General features: G+C 42.3%; 1 protein-coding gene and 1 pseudogene across 1 annotated transcript in view; one reads left to right on the forward strand and one right to left on the reverse strand.

Annotated features, from left to right (window-relative positions):
• CACNB2 (calcium voltage-gated channel auxiliary subunit beta 2) overlaps nt 1-23610 on the forward strand; it is a 399819-nt gene that overhangs the window by 14247 nt on the left and 361962 nt on the right. The gene's annotated exons all lie outside the window — the stretch shown is intronic.
• LOC132514882 (signal peptidase complex catalytic subunit SEC11C-like) lies at nt 15650-16285 on the reverse strand (annotated as a pseudogene).

Here is a 23610-nt window from a genome sequence, read left to right on the forward strand (position 1 = left end):
TAAGCTACAGTTTACGTGTGGCTGGATCTAGGGAGCATTGTGTGATATATAATATATGTATTTATAAGTGTATATATGTTATATAAAGTATATAATATATATGTAAATTTAGGCTCTGAAAGATCTTATGATATGAAAGTATTTTATTACTCTCTATGGTAAATAGTCCATTAGTCATTGTAATTTGGCCTGTGGCTCTTTGTTGGAAAATTATAACTATAGGTTGGAATATGTTGGAACATACTGAATCCATTAGAACATGAGCATGAGTGAAGGCTACAAGTAAAAAGGTAAAAGGCGTGGTTTTATTTTTTTCCAACCTTTTAGCTGTGTATTTCTAGCCATCATGTGTTTGTGTCGCTCTAACTAATTCTTTCAGAAGATTCATTCGTCTTAAGGGAAGATTGCTTATAGATATGTCTCTGCTTTAGGCCCTCAAGCAGGACAGCAGCTGCTGTAAAAGAACTTTTGTATTCTAATCAAGGTTCCATTTTGGTAGTTGACCAGATCATTGTAAGCTCACCAAATAACCCATCTTCTGGTTCTTCACATCAGCAGCCTACTTGAAGTCAGTGATATTTCAAAGATGGGGATGAGAGGATGCCTTCCCTCATGAGCTTAGTTAATTTCCCCCAGGACGTGGTTTCCATCCTGGAGCTTGGGGGAGGGGCTGAGTCCTGAGCAGTGAGTGTTGCATCATGGCCACGGTCCACGGGGATTGTCGGCTGTGTGTGGCAGTTATTCATGGGGCTTCCCGTGGACGGACTGTGGGAAACCAGGTTGCTGTTGGTTCTACTCTACGTAAGGTCGTTGCGAAGTCACAGCCTAGCTCACCTGGTATATCAAATGCTTCAAAGGCAGAACTTATTTTTGGAAGCTGCAAGGAGGAGCATAAATTAGAAAGAAAGTTCATTGTGGTTTATCTGTTTGCTTTTTAAGTCTCGTTCCTTTATGTTGCGCTTAAAATGTCACCTAGATGCAATATAGGTTCACTACGTGCTGAACTTAGAATTTCCATAGTTCTTTTTTATGTAAATTATGATGTTAGGAGATTTATTTCAAAGGTTTTCCTTCAAGAAGCAGCGTAGTGATGAGAGCCTGGACGCTGAAGCCGGTCTACCTGAGGCTGGATTCTGCCTCTGCCGTTTGTTTATTAGTTGGCTCTTGGACAAGTGACGTAATCTCTCCGTACCTCCATCTCAGCGTCATCATCTGCGAAATAGTGGCCACCTGAAAAGTTGGTCGTAAGGATTACATGAGTTAAAACTTGTAAATTGCTTACAACGGTACCCGCTACCTAATTAATACTATTTAAGAGTGTGTTATTCTTACTTATAAATATTATTACCTATTTAGAACGTTAGTTAAAACCTGAATGGGAAGTAGACCATGGCAGAGGAAGTAACAATAATGGTTATTGACTGTTATGGTTATTTGCTGTATCTTCTGTCTGTGGCTCCATTTTACAGATGAGACCATTAAGACACAGAGCAGTAACTTGTCCACAGTCACACGACAAGTAAACTTGGAGTGAGAATTTGAATCCAGGGGGCTGACTAGATCCTTGCTGTCCTGGGTTATGCTGCACTCCTTTGTAACAAATGCCGCGAATAAATGAAAATCAATTTCACATGTTTCATTCTTTCAGCTAAGAAAGACTTGGAGAAAGACTCCTACCAGTGTCCTTAGGACAAACACAAAGTTTTTCTTTTAACTTCCTTCCTCGTAGGAAGTTGAGGATGTCTCTAGCGCTGACAGTTTTCCCTGGCATCGTGATTTTAAAAAGAAAACATGAAGTATCGGTTCTTTACTTGTTTCATCAGAAGTTGCTCAGATTCCCAGTTGGTGTCACCATTTTAGCAGACTCTGTCATTGTTATTGGTCCTGAGAAGTATAATTGGAAGAGTGTTTATTTTTTCCTTTCTCCCGTGAAAGTCAAAGAAACACAAACTTTCTGGAATTGTGAAAGTCCCTTCTTTTTTTTTTTTTTTTAAATAAACTTGGAAGTGAACTCAAGTCTGCGTCAGCTGCGGTGTCACACTGGTTGGTTTCGAGGTTTGACTGACACTGATGTTGGCCCATGAATCTGGGTAAAGTGAGATGTGTATATACAGCACCTGGGCGTAACATCAGACCCCCCCTTTAGAAATGAGCTTTTGGTTCATTAGGGCTTGTGCTTTGTAAATAGGCACTTTAATTTTAATTTATTGAGGGGTGGAAAGTGTTAAACATGACTTATAGGCACCGTAATTAGAATTAATGAAGATTCTTGTTCAAATTGTTCATGTCCCAAAAGGTATTTAATACATCAAGCTGTGGTTATCTTGGATTTATTATTAAGATAGAAAGATATCCAGGCTGTCTTTGATTGGAGTATAAATTCTCTGTAGTCTTTGGCTCTGTGCTGTGAATAGATCCAACAATAAGAGAACTTCATTTCTCATAATAATAAACCCGGAAAGGCTACAGGTCTTAAAGTCCTTTGCATTTCGTGCCTGGCGTAAATTTCTAGTTGATGAAGATAATTCAGTTTTCATAGAATTTAGCTCTTCCCCCCAACGTCATCCAAAGAAAGGGGGAAAAGAATCCCGGAGATGTGTTGTCAGACATGGAGAAGGAGAGAGAAGAGGTGAACTAGATGTTTCTTTTCGCACCAGTACCTAAGCAAGTAAATTAATTTACTGGAAGAAAACAGGAGGCTAGGAGTAGCAAGGCCCACCTGGCATTGAAGGATAGAACATTTGTGCTGTTCTTTTCAGGAGATTGTGCAAGAACTGCTAACTGTATAAATTCTTGGATTCTGCCAAGGTCAGGGAAACTATGTACCTCTGCAAAGAAGAGCCGGTCATCAAAGTTAAAGCAGCTTGTGGGGTGCGGTGAGGGCAATGTTAGTAACTGCTCTTCAGTCCCATTACTTCCCTCTTCTATCCTCCTCTCCTCTTCTCTCTCTTTTTTTAATTTCTTCATTTCCTTAAAGATGTGTTCGCCCTGGCTACGTTTATGTACCTGGCAGTATTCCTAAGATGAACAACAAATGCTAAGGGGGTGACTGCCAGTTTGCTTTATTTCGATGATCCCACAGCCTGGCAGCTTTCATTCAGTGTTCAGGGTACCCCGTGATCTGAGCTCTCTTCTATGCTCTGCTGAGTGTAGCCAGGACTCACCAACCGTCTCCACTGATCATTTTGATAGATGACCCAACGGTACCAACTGGCGTCCTTTGTGCCCAAAGTTGAGCCTTAGAAGTCAACAACTCTTCTTGGACTTTGCAAGCACCGTTACTTTGGTGGGGTTCACGGGGAAGAACTTTGCCACTGATCTGGGATTCTGCTCACCAGTTTATGTTGCGATTGTCAGGAAGTAATCCTTTTGCATCTAAGGGCTTCCAGGATACAAATCGGAATGACAAAATGGAATGAACCAAATATTTAGCAGAAGGTTGCGCGACACTTTTCAGAACACGGTATTCTAAACACATTCCACTGCTTTCCAGTACCATGTTCTTGGGGCTGCTTTTTTGGACCTTTTCTTCGTTCGGATTGGCTTTAAATACAAATGATTAATCACAGAGACACACGGTCTATCTTTTTAGTTTTGTTTTGCAAAAGACAGATTAAACTGTGATAATGATTACAGACTCCAGGCCTGCATAGACGGATATGTTTAAGGTTGGATAAATCTTTCAGCCCTTACATACTGGCTTGTTGCCGTGTTAGGCTGTATTCGTCACAAACACAACTATAAATAATAATGCAGTAGATTTATTGCCACTGTGATTTCCTGTAAATGTCCTTCTGTCTCACTAGGCATTCATTTAGATTTTGTGAATGGCAGAATCTGTCCTGAGTCCTCTGAAGAGCTCTTCTTAAATATATCATATAAAAATATGGAGCTCTTCAAAAAGTCCACTGTTCTTTCCGTGGTGTAGGCCTTTATGTTACTGAGAATGTTTCACTTTTTTCTTTTAGTTGACATGAGTACTTTACAAAGTAGTTTTTAAAAGTTCTATTTTGTCCTTCACCATATCATGAGCTTTAACGTGTCTTTTTCAACATAATTTTTGTAGGAGAACAAGGGCGTGGTTATATGCCAACGTTCCTCGTTTTCAGATTGTTTTCATGTATTTGGAACACCTACCCTGTAAACTAGTTTTGATTAGGTTTCCTCATTATTAAAATAATTATTATTTTAAAATAATTAAAATTATTAAAATAATTATTATTAAAATAATTTTGGAGATTGATGCATTTTTTTTATGTTTGCCTACCTTTTTTCCACTGAGATAAAAAAATATCACTTTACAACCCAGAATCATTTCTGTAGGTGTTTTTAGTTTTTAGACTCTCAGATATATTTCAAATTATAATATACTTTCCACTTATGCCCCATTTTCTTCCATTATTATTCATCTTCTGCTTGGCCAATCCATGCAAAGTCCTAGCTAGATTAGCCCCACTAAATTAATTGAAAACGTACCGGTGATCTAATATGGAGTCATTAGGATGGCTAAGAAAATGGGGTTCCATTAAGCAGTGAACTTCCAGTAACTTTTCCGAGTCGTGCTGAAGTGAAGGTCAGTTACTTCCCTCCAGGTTAACTGTTTACGTGTCTCAGGTCTTCACAGGCGTCATACCCAAGATAGTAGGCTGATCCAACCAAGGAATAGTTCTGTCTTTCCTATTCTGTCTTTCATAGATGTAAATATCGTCAGCTTCTCTTTGTTCTCTATTAATTTGTTTCTGGAAATCTTCACACCTGATGATTATCAGATGCTAAAGAAGTCCTTTTTGAGAATTTGGCTGATGTCTCAGAAATATTTGCAATAGTTCAATTCAACAGGTATTCCCATCTTATCTCATCATTTTTCCACATTCATGACCAAGCTTGTGTCTTTACTGCGAAGACCTGAGATGGAGAAAAGGAACGGTTTCTCCCACCCCCGCCCCAGATCTTATCATGATGCTTCCTTTCACCCTCTGCTTATTTTTTTTTTAAGAGTTTATATGAATTTATTTGTAAAACATTTAGAATAGTGGTTCTCAACTGGGGACAGTTTTGTCCCCCAAGAACATCTGGCAATGTCTGGAGATATTGCTGGTTGTAACAGCTGGAGGAGGAATGCTACTGGCATTTATCCAGTGGGTGGAGACCAGCGATGCTGCTAGACATCCTACAATGCACAGAACGGCCCCCCAGCAAAGAATTCTCCAACCCGGGATGTCAACAGTGACGTGCTTGAGAAACCCTGATTTGAAACAATGCCTTGCTCCTGATAAATGTTATATTAGCTAGCGTGACTTCGATGTGTTATGTTAAAGATTCCCTCTCCACTCAGAGTGAAGATAGACAAGAATAAAAGGGAGAAAGGGGACCAGCGACTCTGTTCTGCATGTACACGACGGGTATAATGCTGAGAACTTTTAGGAGGGTTGCAGGTATTCAAGATGGTGTCTTTAAAACGTTTAGCCCAGTGCCTGGCATGTAGTAGGTGCTCAGTAAATGAGAGACTTTAGGACTACCCCACCTTTGTCATTGATCCCAGTGTCACCCTCTGCTTATTTTAGAGTTTGAGGGTAAAGGAGGGGAAAAAAAAAAACCAGGAAGATGATCACTGTGGGAGGGAAAAACTTTTATAGAGTCTTCTATTGACTCATAACTGGGAGAAAATATAAAGTTCTTCAGGAAGTCCCTTGCTACCATCTCACCGTCTGTGTCATTCCTGTAAAATGGTCCTTGAGTTTTAAGAGACTTATCTTGGCTTCGAGCTTTACATTTCCCTTCCTATTTCCTTATGTCCTGGATACACGTAGAAAAGTACCAGCTTCCATTCCTTCTTGTACGTGACACCTGGTGACAGGAGAGCCCAGGGGACAGCTTGACTGTTGGGACTTTCTGACAAGGACACTTGGCCTAGACTCTGCTTTCTCCTCTCCATCCTGAGTGTCTGGGCATGGTGACCTCGCCAGTTCTTTCCTAGAAAGTGCTATTTTCTCTGAGCCAGGGGTCCTCTTTTTCATGTAGGTGTGACCTTGAAGTTTACTCCCATTCAGATGTCTCGCTCCCATGGAAGGATATGTCCACTTCTCTTTGGCCCAGGTGCTGTATCTGAAAACTGGCCAACCACTTCTTGAAAGCAACCCCCGCCAACCAAAACAAGCAAACTTTTCATTTGAAAGAAAAATAACGTAGATGGTGTACTAGGGCTGTTGTAACAAAGTACTGCAAACTGGGCGACTCAAACAACGGAGATTTATTTATTTAAAGTTTTTTATTTATTTATTCATTCATTCATTTTTGGCTGCATTGGGTCTTCGTTGCTGCGCGCGGGCTTCCTCTAGTTGCGGCGAGCAGGAGCTACTCTTCGTTGCAGTGCGCGGGCTTCTCATTGCAGTGGCTTCTCTTGTTGCGGAGCACGGGCTCTAGGTGCGCGGGCTCAGTAGTTGTGGCTCACGGGCTTAGTTGCTCCGTGGCATGTGAGATCTTCCCGGACCAGGGTTCGAACCCATGTCCCCTGCATTGGCAGGCAGATTCTTAACCACTGCACCACCAGGGACGTCCCAAACAACAGAAATTTATTGTCACCTGTTCTGGAGGCTAAAACTCTGAGATCAAGGTACTGGCAGGGAAGGAAAGATCTGTCCCAGGCTTCTTTCCTTGGCTTGTAGGTGGCTGTCTTCGTGTTCACATGGTGTTCTCTCTGTTGTGTGTCTGCAATTCCCCTTTTCATAAGGACACCAGTCATATCAGATTAGGCCCCATCCTAATGACCTCATTTTAATTTAGGTACCTCTATAAAGACCCTATATCCAAATAAAGTCATATTCTGAGGTACTGGGGCTTAGGACGTCAACACATGAATTTGACAGGGACGTAATCCAACCCGTAACAGGTGGTCACTCTGTTATAATAAGCATCATATATAATTTGTTTTCTTATACCTTAAGTGTTTAACATTGATGACAGACTTACACTAAAAAGCACTGACCCCAAAATTAACAGAAAAACATCTTTTACTAGAGTATTAAAAGAATAAAAAGGTGCCTTTCCCTCACATATGTCAGTGATCCGTATAGAAATGAAACACCATGTATTTTTGTCATCAGCCCATTAAACTAATATCTCAGTTATGAACCCACTTTGATTCTCTTTATCATATGATCTTTTATTTAGAATATTCAGTTTCTTCAGAGTATAAAATCTCTTCCTAAGGCCTTGATCACTTATACCTAGGGACAGGTCAGAGGTTTGTAAAACATTTCAAAGGCTTGAGGCTTTTCAACATTGAACTCATCAGCGTAATCCAGAACCTGGTTCTCACTTCAGCATATGAACTGTCGCACATCTGCAGTAAATGTCTTCTTTGCGCTCAGCTTCAGGACAGCCACGAGTCCACACACATGCGGACATTTATGCATAGATGTGTGTGTGAGTGTGTATTCTGTGGCTTCGAAGTTTTTCTTTTACCCTTTTCCCTCTCATATTTAAAAACAGAGCTGTATTTTAAAACGTAATTTTATGCCTAAATCATATGTGTCAAGATTGGGGCTACTGTTTTAAAATAATTTTTGTACTTGAATTTCTCACAGTGAATTACTGTCCATTGCGTTCTTGCAGTTATGACTTCAAGCTTATAGACGTTTAATAGCAAGAAGAATGAGGAAATAACATCCTCACTTAATCTTTCTCTCTGACAATTACGAGGAGAGCTGCAGCAAGGAGAAAAACCCATGGTGGGTCAGGATGCCCTGCTATGTGTTAGTTACTTGTGGGGAAAAAAAATCAAAGATCATAGGTCGTCTCTCGCTGATTTATTTGAGGATGCTTCCTGGTTCGCCAAGGTGAGGTTTATACAGAAGAACAGTACTCTTTTCAAGGTCTTATTTCAAGTGATGTTCCTTTAGGAAGCAGGCTGTGTTTAAGGAGTCCAGACTAGAAATCTCTATGAAAGGTTTCACAGTCAAGTGTGTTGTTAGGATCAACGGCTAGACCTGTGCATTTTGGAAACAGCTCACAAGGGATTCTAATGCTCACTTATGATTAAGCACTATTACCTGAAAGGGATCAAGGGATCAGAATGTATCATAAAAAAAATTAGGTAGCTAGCAGCTACTAGGGAAGTAGTAAACCAAGGCGTGACTTACTGACTTATGAATGACCATTCCTGAACTTGAAGTATATACTATAGTAGAAAAACAGAAGAAAGTCCTGTGTGAGCCCTGAGGAAGTGACCTTTTAATCTGAATAGTAAGGAGAGATAGCATCTAAGCATTTATCCCCCAAATAGTTATCAGTTTAAAATTCCAATTTAAATGTAACAACTTAATTTAAAATTGAAATTTTTAATGAATAATTTGAAACTTAAAATGTAAGTGTGCGATGTGTTTCTGGGATGGTAAGTACCCATGTGCGTGGAACCGGGGCGTATGGAGAGATGGATGGGAGATGAAGTTGGGAACAAAGGAGTGATCTTGGGGGGCCGTGGTGGCTTGAAGCAGGACCTTGTCTTCTTTGAAGAAAGAATTCAACAAAGAGACAGAGATTGTGAAGCAGATAAAGTGTTTACTGGAAGCAAAGTACGTGTGGAAGACACACAGGCAGGCTTGGAGTGAGTCGAGCCCAATAGGGGTGGCTGTGATTGCTTATATGGGGGCAGTTTTCCGAGTTCCCTTTGGCCAATTATCTCATTCATGCCCATATTTGTTCTGACTCAGGGCCCTACCCGATTGGCACATGCATCTTTCAGCCAAGATGGATTCCAGTGCAAGGGTTTCTGGGAGGTTGGCAGGACATATTATGGGCTGGCACCCCTTCCCTTCTCTGACCCCTGAGGAACTTTTCTGTGCACGTGTGGTCTGGGAGGTCTTGACCATGAGGATGAGAAACATGTGGTCGCCTTATCTTTTACTCAAGCAGGGCTCTGCCCCTGTGGTATCTTTATCTCCAAGTGTCAACAAGAGACTGGTTACAGCTACTCAGCCTGGGGCCCAGCTAACTCCCGCCTCAGGAGGCCACCGGATCCCAGACGCCTCCGTGCCATGATGGGTTGTGGCGCAACGTCCTGGGGCGGGGAAAGGTTTGCAAGAATGCACTAATGGGTTGGCTCATTGGAAAAGCAACCGGTGTCAAAGAAACTATTTGAGTAAAAATGATAGTGTCCGCTAACGTTTATTGAAGGCTGGCAGTGTGCCCCCCACTCCGGTAAGCACTTTATTTCATCATTAGCACAGCTCCCTGAGGTGGGCGCCATGAGAGGCCTCATTGAAGAGGTGATGAGTTGAGGCCTGCAAAGGTTAATAATTTGCTCAAGTTCAGACACTTAAAAAAGACGCAGTATTCATTATGTCAAATCGGTGTCCTCTCGGGAACGTCTAGGTGTCTGTTGGGCAGTGAGAAACTTCAGACGATAGCAATGATACTGAAAATCTGGGAGAAGGTGGCGTGGCGGTTCTGGGTCGTGGGGCCAAGGGCAGCGACTGTGACTATTGACTCTTCGTGTAAGGCATGGGGTCCAGCCACCGAGGCAAGGCTCTGCTAGGGCTGGACATAGGAGTGAGTCCCAGGGGCTGAGGTGGCCTCAGGGTCCAGCACCATCAAAGACTCGGGAGGGTCACCTCTTTAGTACTGAGCACATATGAAGAGAGAGAGGTAGAGGTGTTGTTCACAGTTAGGAAATCTGAGTGGAGGTTATGCAGGTGTTTTTTTTTTTTTAATTTTATGGAAGCATAGTTGATTTACAATGTTGTGTTTAACTCTGCACAGCAAAGTGATTCAGTTATACATATATACATTCTTTTTCATATTCTTTTCCGTTATGCTTTATCACAGGATATTGAATATAGTCTCCTGTGCTCTACAGTAGGACCTTGTTTATCCATTCTCTCTCTATACTAGTTTGCATCTGCTCATCCCAAACTCCCAATCCATCCCTCCCCCATCCTCCCTCCCCCTTGGCAACCACAAGTCTGTTCTGTATGTCTGTGAATCTGTTTCTGTCTCATAGGTATGTTGATTTGTGACATACATTAGATTCCACATATGAGTGATATCATATGGTATTTGTCTTCCTCTGACTTACTTCACTTAGTATGATCATCTCTAGGTCCACCCATGTGGCTGCAAATGGCATGATTTCATTCCTTTTTATGGCTGAGTCATATTCCATTGTATATATGTACCACCTCTTTGTCCATTCACCTGTTATGGACAGTTAGGTTGTTTCCATGTCCTGGCTGTTGTGAACAGCGCTGCTATGAACATAGGGGTGCATGGATCTTTCGAATTACAGTTTTGTCTGGATATATGCCCAGGAGTGGGATTGCTGGATCCTAGGGTAGCTCTGGTTTTAGTTTTTTACTCTCCGTAGTGGCTGCACCAATTTACATTCCCACCAACAGTGTAGGAGGGTTTCCTTTTCTCCACACCGTCTCCAGCATCTGTTATTTGTAGACTCTTTAATGATGGCCATTGTGACCGATGTGAGGTGGTACCTCTTTGTGGTTTTGATTTATGCAGGTATTACTAACTGTACCTGTCTTTACATTTTTCTATAGGTTTGAACATTTTCAAAATAGCTAGGGGCAAGAGGAAGACGTAGGGTGGGTGAGAGTGGGCGGGGTGCGAGGTAAAGTGAAGGGCAGAAGCTCTTGTGAGAGAGACGAGGACCCCAGGGTGAGGCTCAGAGGGGGTGTTCAGTGAACACCTGCCCCACCGACACACAGAGAACGGGCCGTGTCGCACTCTCAGAGATTCCATAGCCGTGGCCGGCCTGCCCGCCCGCCTCTCCAGAGAGGTTTCTGGGCTGAAGGACCTGACAGAGCACAGCTAGAGGCAGAGGCTGATGTTTTCTACCGGCAACCTTATCAGGGTTTTGCATTTTTTTAAATCTGTTAAGAGTTCTCCAGTAGATAAAATAAAACCACAGGCCAACACAATATAAACAGGTTTTCCTCATCATCACCAAGTTGAAGAAGGTTAGAGGGATCGTAGCCCCAGACAGCTGCTTCTCTTAATGTCATGTTGTGGCTTTTTCAGTGAATGTGTGCAAACCCTTTTAAACCCGTGCTGCGGTCGGTCGTTTCCCCCGGAGTAGAAGTAGTTAGCTCGTAGATGTCGAGAATCAGCCATTCTCTCTCTGCCTCAGGCCGTTTGTTTGCGGGAGAGCAGTCATTTGAGAAAATTAGGTTGTTTGGTTAGGGAGAGACACTGCCCTTTGCCCTATCTAATTACCCTCTTTTGGAAGAAGAATTGCTTAGTGTCTGTTAGACAGCTCTGCAGGCTAATGGTCTTTGGGGAGCTGTTTACAATATTCCCATAAAACAGGTCAAAACAGTTTTACTAGCCTTTTCCACAGTTGCTCTCCATCGCAGTTAATACAGGAAGCGTCAGCATCCTGAAGATGTGATATGTCATAAAAATATAATAAACTGTATTTTAATGATTAAAAAAAAAAAGAAGATTGCATGTAGCCTGATTTTCAAACACAGTCGTTTCAGGACCACACACCAGTGTTCAGTCTTTTTTATTCAAAGCAGAAGAGCAACTGGGGATTGAAGGTTTGAAGGTATCTACACTTTCTTATGAAGTGATGCCTCTGACTAACTTTTGGTTGTTTATGAAAACTACATGGAAAACAGACCAGGTACTGATATATCTGTACTTCCTGACTCTGCTAGACTTTATTTGTACTGAGTTCTCTTTACTGGCCCTCATTTACCCAAAGCTGCTTGTTCATTCATTGATTCATTTATTCACCAACGTGTGGCATGTCTTTGCCAGGCACTGGGCCAGACAGAGAATAAAATAACCAGGTTCTTTCCAGTTTTAAGATAAGTAAGTCCTAGGGATGTAATGTACAGCGGAGTGACTGTCATTATCGATACCGTCGTGTATATTTGAAAGCTGCTAACAGTAAGTCTTCAACATTCTCATCACGAAGAAAACAAAATTGTAACTTTATGTGGTGGTAGATGTTAACTAGACTTACTATGGTGATCATTTCACAATATATACATGCATCGAATCATTATGTTGTACCCCTAAAATGAATCCAATGTGATGTGTCGATTATATCTCAATAAAATAACAAGGTGCCTAGGTTAAAGTACTAAAGCATTTTATTAAATGTATTAGTGCTTTAAAGTCCACTGTTAGGAGTTTGGTGATAGAGGTGCTTGCAAAATGGGTTGGGTCCAGGGGGCGGGGTGGGGGAGGAACTGATGAATTCTATCATGGGAAATGGAGGACATGTCACAAAGGAGATCTGGTTTGAGCTGGATGTTGAAAGATGGGGAGAAATGTTCTAGGGGGAGAAACTGGGAAGGATGCACCAGGCTGAGAAAGCTCGTCCTGTGTCAAGGCAGAAAAAAGGGCAGAAAAATGACATGTTCCCTCTGCTGTGACTGGTGGGCGGGAGATGAGGCCAAACAGGTCTATGGAGGAACAGCATCCCTGCCCCGTGCGCCCCCTGGAGCACACCTGTGGGTCCTCTGGCGTTTCCCTCCAGGACTGCTTCTGTCCCAGAGACGTTTCCCCATCTTTCCAATACCTTCTTCACATCCATCGGTTCTGCCTAAAACTGTTCAGAACCTACTCCATCTCAGTAAGCACCAAATAAGGGTTTTCTCTCTTAGCTCTCTCTTTACGTGGGGGGCATTTTAAAGGGCAAGATGGATATTAACAAATGCCATATGCCTTCGAACTTACCTTCAGACTGATGTTAGGTTGACGGTGGATGTTTACATTTCTGTGGTTTGAAGAGTTGTAGGTTTCTGGGTCAAAAATGTGTTTTGTTTTAGGTTTCATGTCAAAAACGATCACTTGAGAAAGTTGTATAATTTAAAAAGCGGGCTCTGAATAGGAGTTGACCTTATATCCATAATATATGACTATATATGTACATATATATGTATAAATGTGTACACATTTCCTTCTATGTATGACTTTCGGGATAATGTATATATTCTAACATTATTATTAAGGTCGTAAGTATTTCTGTTGTAAGTTGGCAGTGATCAATCGTAAAGCATCCAGGCAGTTCAAATCTGAATTAATTGATAAGCACATCTCTTTAGGAGTTCCTTTATTTTAATCTCCAAACATAACTCTCCCTGGATATGTGTTTAGGAAATTATGTACACTTTCTTACTTTGAGGATAGTTAGTTGTGCACCAGTTCTTTTGCCTGAAGAGGTCTAGTCCCCATCGGGAAAGAGGAGGCAAAAGGTGTTGAGGGTCCCCAGACCTCCGCAGAGGGGCAGAGAAAAGGAAAGAATTGAACAGAGCTGGGAAGTGCTTTGAATTCTCTCTCAAACTTCTAGATCCCAGTGGCTTCCCATTTTCCTTCCCAATTACTGAGACTAAAACCGGAAAGTTTCTAGAGCCCTGAGGCCAGACCTCCCCAATCCCGTTACCCCACCCCCATCCTGTTTTTAAAGGGAAAGTTGCCTAGAGTCATTCGCTAAGGAAACAATGGAACAGATTGGGGATGGTGGGAGAGGGGATTGCCAGAGACTGGGGGGCACACCCGGTGTTTTCTTTCTCACTGACTACTCAACCCTGCAGCTCATTTCAGAAATGCTTGCGTTGACTGTGGAAGTTGACTGTGGAAAAGATTAGCCTAAATAACCTTATTATACCAATAATAACTGCAGTAGCATAGAATCTCAAGGAAATTCAGGAGTGATAATACTGGGTCATTGGTAGTCATTTTTTTTTTTTAAAACTAGCTCCTTTTGTTTGATAAATGTGACCTGTATTAGAAAAAATATGTCCTGTTGTGCATGAGCACAACAGGTGATTCCACTTCAGATATCTGCTATCATCATCCTTGTTTTATGTTTCAAATAAATCATAAAATACAAATATAATATTTATATGTTTATTCTCGTTGAGGCTCTGCTACTCAGTACCTCTGTGACCTGGTAAAGTTACTAGAATTCTCAGGTCCTCTGGGAAGAAGGATAATAGTACAGAACTGGTAGGGGAAGCAGGCATTCAGCTTGGCCACAAACACATCTATTCTCTGAGGGAAGACAAAACATCCACTAAGTGATTGCAGCTTTAAGCCAGGTGTCATATCCAAGGACCTGAGTGCAAAACTACCTGCTTAGCCAAGCAAATGAGGCTTCTCCCCCAGGTCCCCACCCACCACCTGTTCCAAGCAGTGTTTGTTCTAAGCGCCTTTGGTGTGGAAGTTCTGGGAGAACCATTTGTGATGCCTCCACATCTAAGAAAAAATCATGCCGACCTTCCTTATTTCCTGGAGCTGGATTTGTTTTCAATTGTTGTTCTTTTCCTGTTGTTTACTTCCTTTGTCAAAGGCTGTTCAGGAGGCTGGTAATCAGGCGGACGGCACGGCTGCTGAATAAATCAGCTACTAGGAGGGTTTTCAATCAACAGACAATGTGATGTTTTCTCCCCAGAAATTGATTTTGAGCAAGGCATTTTACATCAGAGGGCCTTCCTTCAGCAAAAATGTGATTTCTGGGTGATATCTTAGTCTAGATCTGAATCCCCCCTTCTCTTTTTTTTTTCCCCTGAATCTATATTTAGAATCCATCAGTCACTTTTCACTGCCATTCTTTTCATTCTCTGCCTCAGGAGCTCAAGGATCCATTTTGTCCATTCAGTTTTCCCCATTTTACTCAGACATTGAATACAAGCTTCCAGTTTTTTGATCGACATGCTTTCTTCTTCAGGTGCTGTGTCACCATGGAAGGTTGGCCTAGGTGATTTAGTGGAAAATTAGTTGGACCATAGAAGTCCAGTTTGAAAAGCAAATGTGTTATTTTCCCCAAATGGAAGCACCTGGAGAATGATTTTTAACCGTGGCACCTTTACATAGGCCAGTGGTGATAATTTGACCAGGGCTTGGGTTTCCCTGCAAAGACCTGATAAAACCTACTTAATCTGGAGACTTGTTACTTTTCCACAGTCTGTTCCCAGCCACGAGATTTTTAAAAACAACGGTTTTCTTCTGTTTAGTTCATTCTGAATCCGCATCTTGAGTATACATGATAAATGGTGATTGGGCGCCCAGATTAGCCTAAATAACCTTATTATACCAATAATAACTGCAGTAGCATAGAATCTCAAGGAAATTCAGGAGTGATAATACTGGGTCATTGGTGGTAATTTAAAAAAAACTAGCTCCTTTTGTTTGATAAATATGACCTGTGTTAGAAAAAGTATGTCCTGTTGTGCATGAGGACATCCGCGTGTTTACCAGGTGATTCCACTTCAGATATCTGCTATCATCATCCTTGTTTTATGCTTCAAATAAATCATAAAATACAATTACAAACATAATATTTATATGTTTATAATACTATAATTTATAAATGCAATTTATAGATCATATTTATTATATTAGAAATACAATATAATTGATAAATACAATCTACTTATAAATTATATTATACGATATATTAAATAAATCATAAAATATTCAATATTTTTTAGAACCTGCTGAAAATATCTGTTATCATTCTTGGTTTTTGTGTATTTTCAGCGACGAATCATTTATTCGAACAAGACAAAAATGTCTCCACATTGTTTCCTTTTATACAGAAAGAGGAACATTTCAAATATATTAGCTTCTCTCTTTTTCAACAGGATTTATTTCAGTCTGGTCCCAGGAACTGCCTTTCATTTCAGGGTTCACGTTTTAGTAACGCGTATGCGCCCATTACAACCCAAAGAGCACACCTGAATTTTGGATGGTCGTTCATTATTATGGTGACCATACCAACCTATGGTAAAAACCCTCTGGCTCTCCCCAACATGTCCCTCGTTTCGAGCCAGCTCTGGCCTTCTTTGTACTAGCCTCTATCCCCAACGTCATTATTATCTCCCCTGGTCAGAAATTTGATGTCTCCATTATCTTTTTCATGAACTTTGATAACTCTGTGAACTATTGGAATGTCTCGTCTTTCGACTTTAAAAGCAACGATTTCAGCAGCTCTTACCGGGTGTTCCAGGGAATTTGTTAGGAACAGAAGGTGACCCCTGTGAAAGGCTGGCCCACGCTGTCACTCAGCACCACCACGATGGGACTCCCGCTGCCAGTGAGGACGATCAGGCCTTTCCAGACCATGAGCGCAGAAGACACAGTCATGGCGAAGTTTAAGACCAATAGAGCTGGTGCTTGTTCATCTTCCTCGGGTCCCCAAAGGTGTCCAAGCCGGACGCGGGGAGATGTGACCCCACGGTGCCCATGCACACCGTGCCGGGCTCTCTGGGGGCCGAGGCGGCCCGCGGGCTCCGGGTGTCACAGACAGCTGCGGAGCACCGGCCAGACCCCCACCCAACGGCCTTCATCATTCTTGTTTTCTGATTAAATGCAGGTGGTTTTCTCTGAATATAAAATTAATATATGCTCACTTAAAAATAATTCAGAAAAGAAAGATTGCTCGTGATTCCACGACCCAGATCTATTTACATTTTAAGATAACATGTGGAGATTTTGTGATAAAAGATATGGTGACAATATTGCCCTCTGAATGAAGTCCTCTGAGTTCACTTCAGTTTGCAGGACTTTACTCAATCGATTGTAGACTTTGGACCAAATGCTTGTATTTTATAAGGTGGGTATTTTATACAAGGTAGTGCAGACTGACTCCTTCATTAGAAAATTTGCCTTCTTGGATCACAGCATTTGTTTCCTTGGTCGCCATTTGTACTTATGGACCCGTTCCTCCCCTTTGTTCACATCTCCCCTCCAGTTTCCCCGTGTTCATCTTCGGAAGGATCCTTCTTTCTGGAAGGGACATCAGTCAGGATCCTCTGTGGCAGGAGCCTGCACGCAGGACCCAGGCTGGCGTAAGCAAAAAGGAGGTTTGGGGCTCATTGAACTTTCAGGCCCAGGCGTCAGTGACTGGAATGGGACCTCTGTCCTTGGGCGCCTGGTTTCTCTCCATCTCTCGCCTCTGCTCCCCCCATGTGTGCTTCATCCTCAGCCCTAGGTGGTGGCAAGATGGTGCCCGACAGCATCAGGCTTCCATCCTTCCAAGTTCATGTTCTGTTGCCCCTCACTGACTGTGATTTGAGTGATCGTGCAGCCGTGGATGGAGAGCTCAGGCTGTGGTCTCTGATCCACTGATGGGCCAGACCCAAGCCGCATGCTCAATCGGGAGGATGAAGAGGCAGGGAGAAAAGTCAGCTCCATATAAGACACGTGGATTAGGAGGGAGAAGGTGGCGACTTCCAGGGGAATATCCAAGAGCTGTTACCAGGGGAAGAGTGAACAGGTTTAGGATGGTGGCGAAAAGAGCTGAGGTCCACTTCAGAGGATGAATGAAGCCTTTAGACCTGTGAGCTCTCAGGTTCCTAGGGCGGCTCGGGAAAACACCATACCCCAGGTGTAGGTGCAAGAAGAAATCATTGCAACCCCTCAAGCCTTCTTCCAACCGTACTATGCTTTCTCCCATCTAGAAGCAAGTGGATTCCTAGTGGGAATGAGTGAGTCTGAGAAAAGATACCTTCCTGGAAATATGTATGTACATTTATGTGTCTAGAAATATGTGTTCATGAGCATGTGTGCTGCCCCTATAATTTTGAAAGTATCAAATCTTAGTCTTCGTTATAAAACCACTCCAGTTACCAGTGTAAAATTAGAATGTTTCAGTGGTGTATGTGTGCGTTATGTGTGTTGGTGTATGTGTGTTGAAAAAGCCCATGTGGGCACCAGAGGACTGGCTAAATCGAATTATCACGGTCTTAATAAAATTTGAGTGGCGCTAATGTGCTCAAGGCAGAGGAGAGAGTTTGGCTGGTTTGAGAAACCAAGAAGTCGTGTTCTTGATTTTTTTTTTTTTTTAGCTTGAATATAGTATTGTCAGGTTTTACCACAAGACTAGACACCTTAAGGGAATTTAATGAGATGTTTGAGAATCTTACTAATTGGGGCAAATTAAGATATTAAGATTGAGATTGTATTTTGTTTTAAGGAGTAGTCATAACTTTTGCTTGGGGTCTTAATTCAGTGGAAAGGAAGGTTTCATTTGCCGGTTTGTGAGGTGTTCAACACAGTGTGCGTTACCATTGGCTTTGTCATTAAAAGTACCCGCGACGCCCGTCCAGAGAAAACTGTTGTCCTTGTTCTCAGATCTCTGTAGTAAGGATTTTTTTGGTTGTGAATGTCAGAATCCCATCTGAAACTCACATAAGCAAAAGGGAATTTGTTTCCACTCATAACTCTCAAAGGCCTGGATGTTATTAGAAATGGTAAGATGCTGGTAGGACTGTGTCTCCTGCCTAGGTATTGGAGTCTCTCCTACCACAGACCAGATTTCACCATGTAGGCCGGGACATAACAATTGGAAGCCCCAGGCTCCCTTCCTGCCATCTTTGATAACGAATAAAAGGCTGTTGCTTCCTGTTCCCCTTTTCTAATTCCATTTCAAAGAACCACCGAGAAGGACTCTTCATTGACCTGCTTTAGTTCAGGTACCGCCTTTTGGACCAGTCTCTGTGGGCAAGGATGAAGTAGCATGGTGGACCAGTTTGGCTAAAATGTGTGTGTCAAGGGTGGGCAGATGGCGTGGTTAGAGTGGGGGAAGGACAGACCAAGGAAGGAGGGTGGGGGTTGCTATCAGAAGAAGTCAAAAAGGAGTGCGCGGCAAGCCAGTTATCAGTGGAAAGAGTTGACTTCTGTTACCCACGATGCTCGTATGAGCGCCTCTTCAGAAAGCAGACATCTCAGAGACATGGGTCCTTTATCACACTGTCTGTCTTCCCCATGAAGTAACGGAGCCTCACTGGAGACACAGATCCAGAAGAAGGATCGAGCAAGGTGGAAGGTTAAAAGATCTACTCTCTCGGGGAATTACAGAACCAACGTCTTTCAAGGTGTGAAAAGCTAGCCCTTCCGTCTGAGTAGTTGATCGAAAATGCTTTTATCTTGGATTTCACTCTTCCCCTTAGGTTCCATTCACATTGGGCTTTCTAGTTTCCCAGGCCTGTTTTCATACACCATTTCTTTCCAACTAGACAGTCTCTTCTGAAGGTCTGGAAATAGAAGTTCAGAGAAGTTTGGCCCAAGGTCCCAGAGCTACGAAAGGGCAGAGGCAGGGTTTAACTCCGGTGCTCACCACACCACACCAGGCTCTTGGTCGTTAGGTTCTGTTTTCATCTTAGTGTCACGAGTATTCACTGCTAAAAGCCTACACCCGTCTTACTTTACCTTCAACGTGTGTCTTAATCAACAAGTGTTAAGACTGGCGTGTTTATTTCAGTCACTTAGTGGCAGGATTGCTTAGCCACTTCGAGCACAGACTCTGGACTCGGACTGCCCGAATTCAAGTCCAAACTCTCTAGTTCTCAGACTTCAAGCAAGTAACTTAACCTTTGTGAGTTTCAGTCTCTCTTCAAATGGGAAGAATGATAAGACCTATCTTACAAAGCTGTTTCGAGAAACGGAAAAGCTGATGGAGATGCAGGAAAGCTACTTCATCAAATACTCTGATTTACGTTAGCACCCTCCCTCGCTGGGACAGGGTGAATGGATGAATATTGGCTTGAAAGGCGCTAATAACAGATTCAGGTCAGCGGCTTATTTTAGGTCAGCGTACATATCGTTACAGGATACCCACAGGTGAAAGATGTATTTGTGACGGAAGGAGTCTGGAACGTGTTAAGGAAGGTTTCTTAAGACCTGTAGGCCATAGGAACTTTAGGTTTGATTTTGACTTTCGGAGGTGGGTTAGGAGTCCTTAAAAAAGCAAGTTTGTGGTTTAGTGTTTTCTGCCTTTGAATTAGGAGGTAAGTGATGAGTCACTGAGGTTTCTGAATATGGGGAGACATGCTCCCAACTGTCCAACATGTTTTCCATGACATGTTTTCTTACAGGAAAAGCAAGGACATGGTATGTCTTGTGGATGTTCAGATGTTTGTATCCCCAGGTCGGGCTGTGTCTTGTTACATTTTTGTAGGATTTTAAAATGCTTAGCAATTCACTGAGACTTTCAAACGTTTGGATTTTACATTTCCATCAAGTGACACAAACATCCTTGCAAATTAGTAAGCTCAGTGTGGTTTTCCAGCAGAAAGCGAAGCTGCTGAGTCTGGAATGACCTCTATGAAATGAGTAAATTTGTACTAAATTTGATTAGTACAAATTTAGTTATAGAAAGTGAAAAAGAGACTATTCTATAATCGCTACTGAATGGAGACTCTGTTCTCTAATAGTTACCTTCTAAATGCTCTGAAAAGGTGCCTTGTCTTTGTTTAGTTTGGCCATTATTTGAGAGAATAAAAATTTAACACCTTAGAAAGTGGGGCTCTGAGGCACTTTTATTTCTGCCTTCACATTTGCTTTATTGTTTTCCCTGATTCAGTCACCACAGTGAGCATGTGAGCCAGATGGCTGTTCTTTCTAACATTCATCCAGACTTCAACAGAATTTAGATTCGTCGAGCACAGCCTTCGGATTGTTTTTCCCTTGGACTAATACAAGTGCTTAAAAAAACAAATTCATCTTAGAGAATTGAGACCTTTCACTTTGATTTCAAGACTTAAAAAACAAATTTAGGAACACACATCAAAAGGAAGAGCGTTAGAGCATCAGTGTCATACAATTATTTATAAATAAAATATTAATATATGATATATCAATAAAATAACCTTTAAACATGCTCTATGAACCATCTTCATCTGGAGATTGGTACCTATGCAGCCACATGGATGGACCTAGAGATGATCACACTGAGTGAAGTAAGTCAGTCAAATATCATCTGACAGCACTCATGTGGAATCTAAAAAGAAATGGTACAAATGAACTTATTTACAAACCAGAAATAGACTCACTGACATAGAAAACAAACTTACGGTTACCAAAGGGAAAGGGGGTAGAGATCAATTAGGAGGCAGGGATTAACATATACACGCTATTATATATGAAATAGATAAACAGCAAGGACCTACTGTATAGCACGGGGAACTCTACTCAATATCTTGTAATAACCTATAATGGAAGAGACTGTAAACAAAGAAAAAAATATGTGTATGTAACTGAATCACTTTGCTGTACACCTGAAATTAACACAACATTGTAAATCAGCTATGTGTTGATAAAAATTAAAAACAAAATTTCTCTCTGGCTGATGAGCATTTACCTCCCAATAGGGTCTTGTTTTTAAATCCTTTTAAATAAATCTATAGGATCTTGGGTTTTCCACAGCTCTTAGTATTAAACACAACGTAATTATGTAGATCAGTGTCAGCCTTTGCATCGTGCCGCCTGCAATACATGTTTAAGAAGTCAGTCGCTGCTGTCAGTTTCCACGTTGGCGCCCGTGTGGTCATGAGGGGTCTCCTTTGACTGAAGGCCTCGGTGAAGTAGGCAGAGACTTGAACAGAGAGATCTATTCCCTCGAACACATCCTTGGTCACCTTACCCTCTACTGACTGACTTTGTTGCATATTAAATGAGCAAGATGGATGCAAGTCAAAGGATTGGGTCAGAATAAAGCTATTATGTATGAAGAAAAAATGATAATGATTGAAATGTTAAATCAACATTCAGTACCAAAAGTTTTAGGAGGAGCGTTCATTTTGTTCAAGTTAAGGTTCCTATTTGCTAAGTCTTTGGAAATGTCTCTCTCTCTACACACACACACACACACACACACACACACACACACACACACGTCCATACATATGCGGAGCCACTGCCACGGGACTGGGGACTCCAGTCTTCTTGTTTTTTAAATTCAAAACATGTCCCCCACCCACCAACTCTTGTGGTGTCCAGTAGAAAGCAAGCACAGTGTGTGCTTTTCCAGTAGAAACTTAGGGTGGGGAGTGAGTTCTTGCTGTTGTACTTGCAACAGACACTTTCAGAGCATTGAGATTGGACTGAATTCTGAATTCAGCACATTAGAGATGGGGACACATTTCTTGTCTTCATCAGAGTCATTCCTTGTATGCCAAGGAAAATTGTGTACTTCGATTCATGACCACACAGTGTTTCCTCGTGTTATTCCATGAGTGTCTGCATATTTGGCTTCGGACAAGCAGGGTGAGGAAAGGGAAAGCCTCAGTGATTGTGAGGGGGATTGACAAGGACCTACCACCCAACACCCAACAGAGGACATTGCCTGATTGGGTCTCTGATCCCAGGAAGCTTAGAGTTTTCCATAGGAGCTAAAATATGCAGAGTGTGCTTAATAGAAGAGAGTGGAAGTGTCTTAAACAGGGAAACAGAGAAGGTGCTTCAGGACTTGAGTGTTGGAAGATGGTGTTCTTTTTTTTGAAGATTGTGTTCCTACCAGGGAATCACAAAAGGAGCGCAGGAGAAATTAGATGTGATCCTCCAACAGTGGGAAGGAAAGGCGTTCTAGGAGTAGGGACCAGGGAGACACAGATGTGGTAGGAGGAGAAGCATGATTTCTGTAGAAGAATAGTGAGGAATCTTTTTACCTGGTGTTCAGGGAACACTAAGAATTCGTGGCAGGCAGGTGTAGAGAGGTGGGTTGAAGGCAATGGTGGACAGATAGAATGCCAGATGAAAGAATTAGAATTTAGAGGCTGGAGACAGATGGTCTGGAAGCACCTTCTCCGTTTGCGGGGAGCTGCGATAGAGGGGTTCCAGTAGGAGCAGCCTTGACTCAGAGAAGCCTGGGCATGCTTCCGCTTAACAGGTGAGGGATGTGGGGAAATCTCTCCATTTCAGCCCAGAGTTTCGGGGGACAGAGAGAAAGTGAGGGGAAAATAGGGAGCGGCTGAGCGGGGATTTTGGTTAGGAGTAGAGGATTCCAGAACTTGATAAAAATGCCAGTGAGAAAGAGGATAGAGGTGGGTGGGGGAGATGCCCTCTGTTTCAGGCAGTGACTGGGGAAAACCGTTCCACTCACATCGCAGTCTCCCTGTACCTGGGATTTAGGTTGTAAAGACGTTTGGTGAAGAGAAAAATACAGAAGCAGAAGTACCCTTTAGCGTCCTACAGATCCCCTGTAAGATACAGAATGTATATATGGCACTGAATTCGTCCGGTGTACAGAAAGGAGCTGGCCTGTATTTAGGAGTCATACTGTGTGTATTTTGAATCTAGACTCCCATCTAACGGGGCAAGGCGACCATCCTGGGAGGACAGAAGCTATGAGAGTGATGGCAGGATGCGGTACCTCGTCCCCCGTCTCAGATTCCCAGGGGGACACATACTCGTCATCCTCCTCCCTCTTCTTTGTTTAGTGGTTGTTGTTGAGGACGCAGAGTTGAATTTGGACATCGTGGCGAGGATGTGACTTTGCTGTATTTGTTCTCTCTTTCAGCAGTAAGTCTGTAGGGATCGAGGGCTTGATCTTTGTCATAAAGCCAGGGCACCCGATTCTTTGTGTGTGTGTGTGATACTTGCTGTCAGTGGTCTTCGTAGTGATTCTTAAGCCATTTCACACGGTACTTTAAGCATTAAGCATACATTATGAGTCTTTGTTAGAGCTTAAGTAGTAATGACACGTCTCAGATTCATTCTCGTTCAGGAAACATTCGTTAAATATCTTTTTGGTACATGCCTATCATCATTTAAATATACCAGACCCTGAAAGTCACAGGGATTCGTCAGACAGGGGTCACGTCCTCAAGGATCTGCTTGGCCAAGAGAATCTCTTCTTTTTCG

The sequence above is a fragment of the Lagenorhynchus albirostris genome, chromosome 1 (genome assembly GCF_949774975.1).
Source record: "Lagenorhynchus albirostris chromosome 1, mLagAlb1.1, whole genome shotgun sequence".
NCBI classification, from domain to species: domain Eukaryota; kingdom Metazoa; phylum Chordata; class Mammalia; order Artiodactyla; family Delphinidae; genus Lagenorhynchus; species Lagenorhynchus albirostris.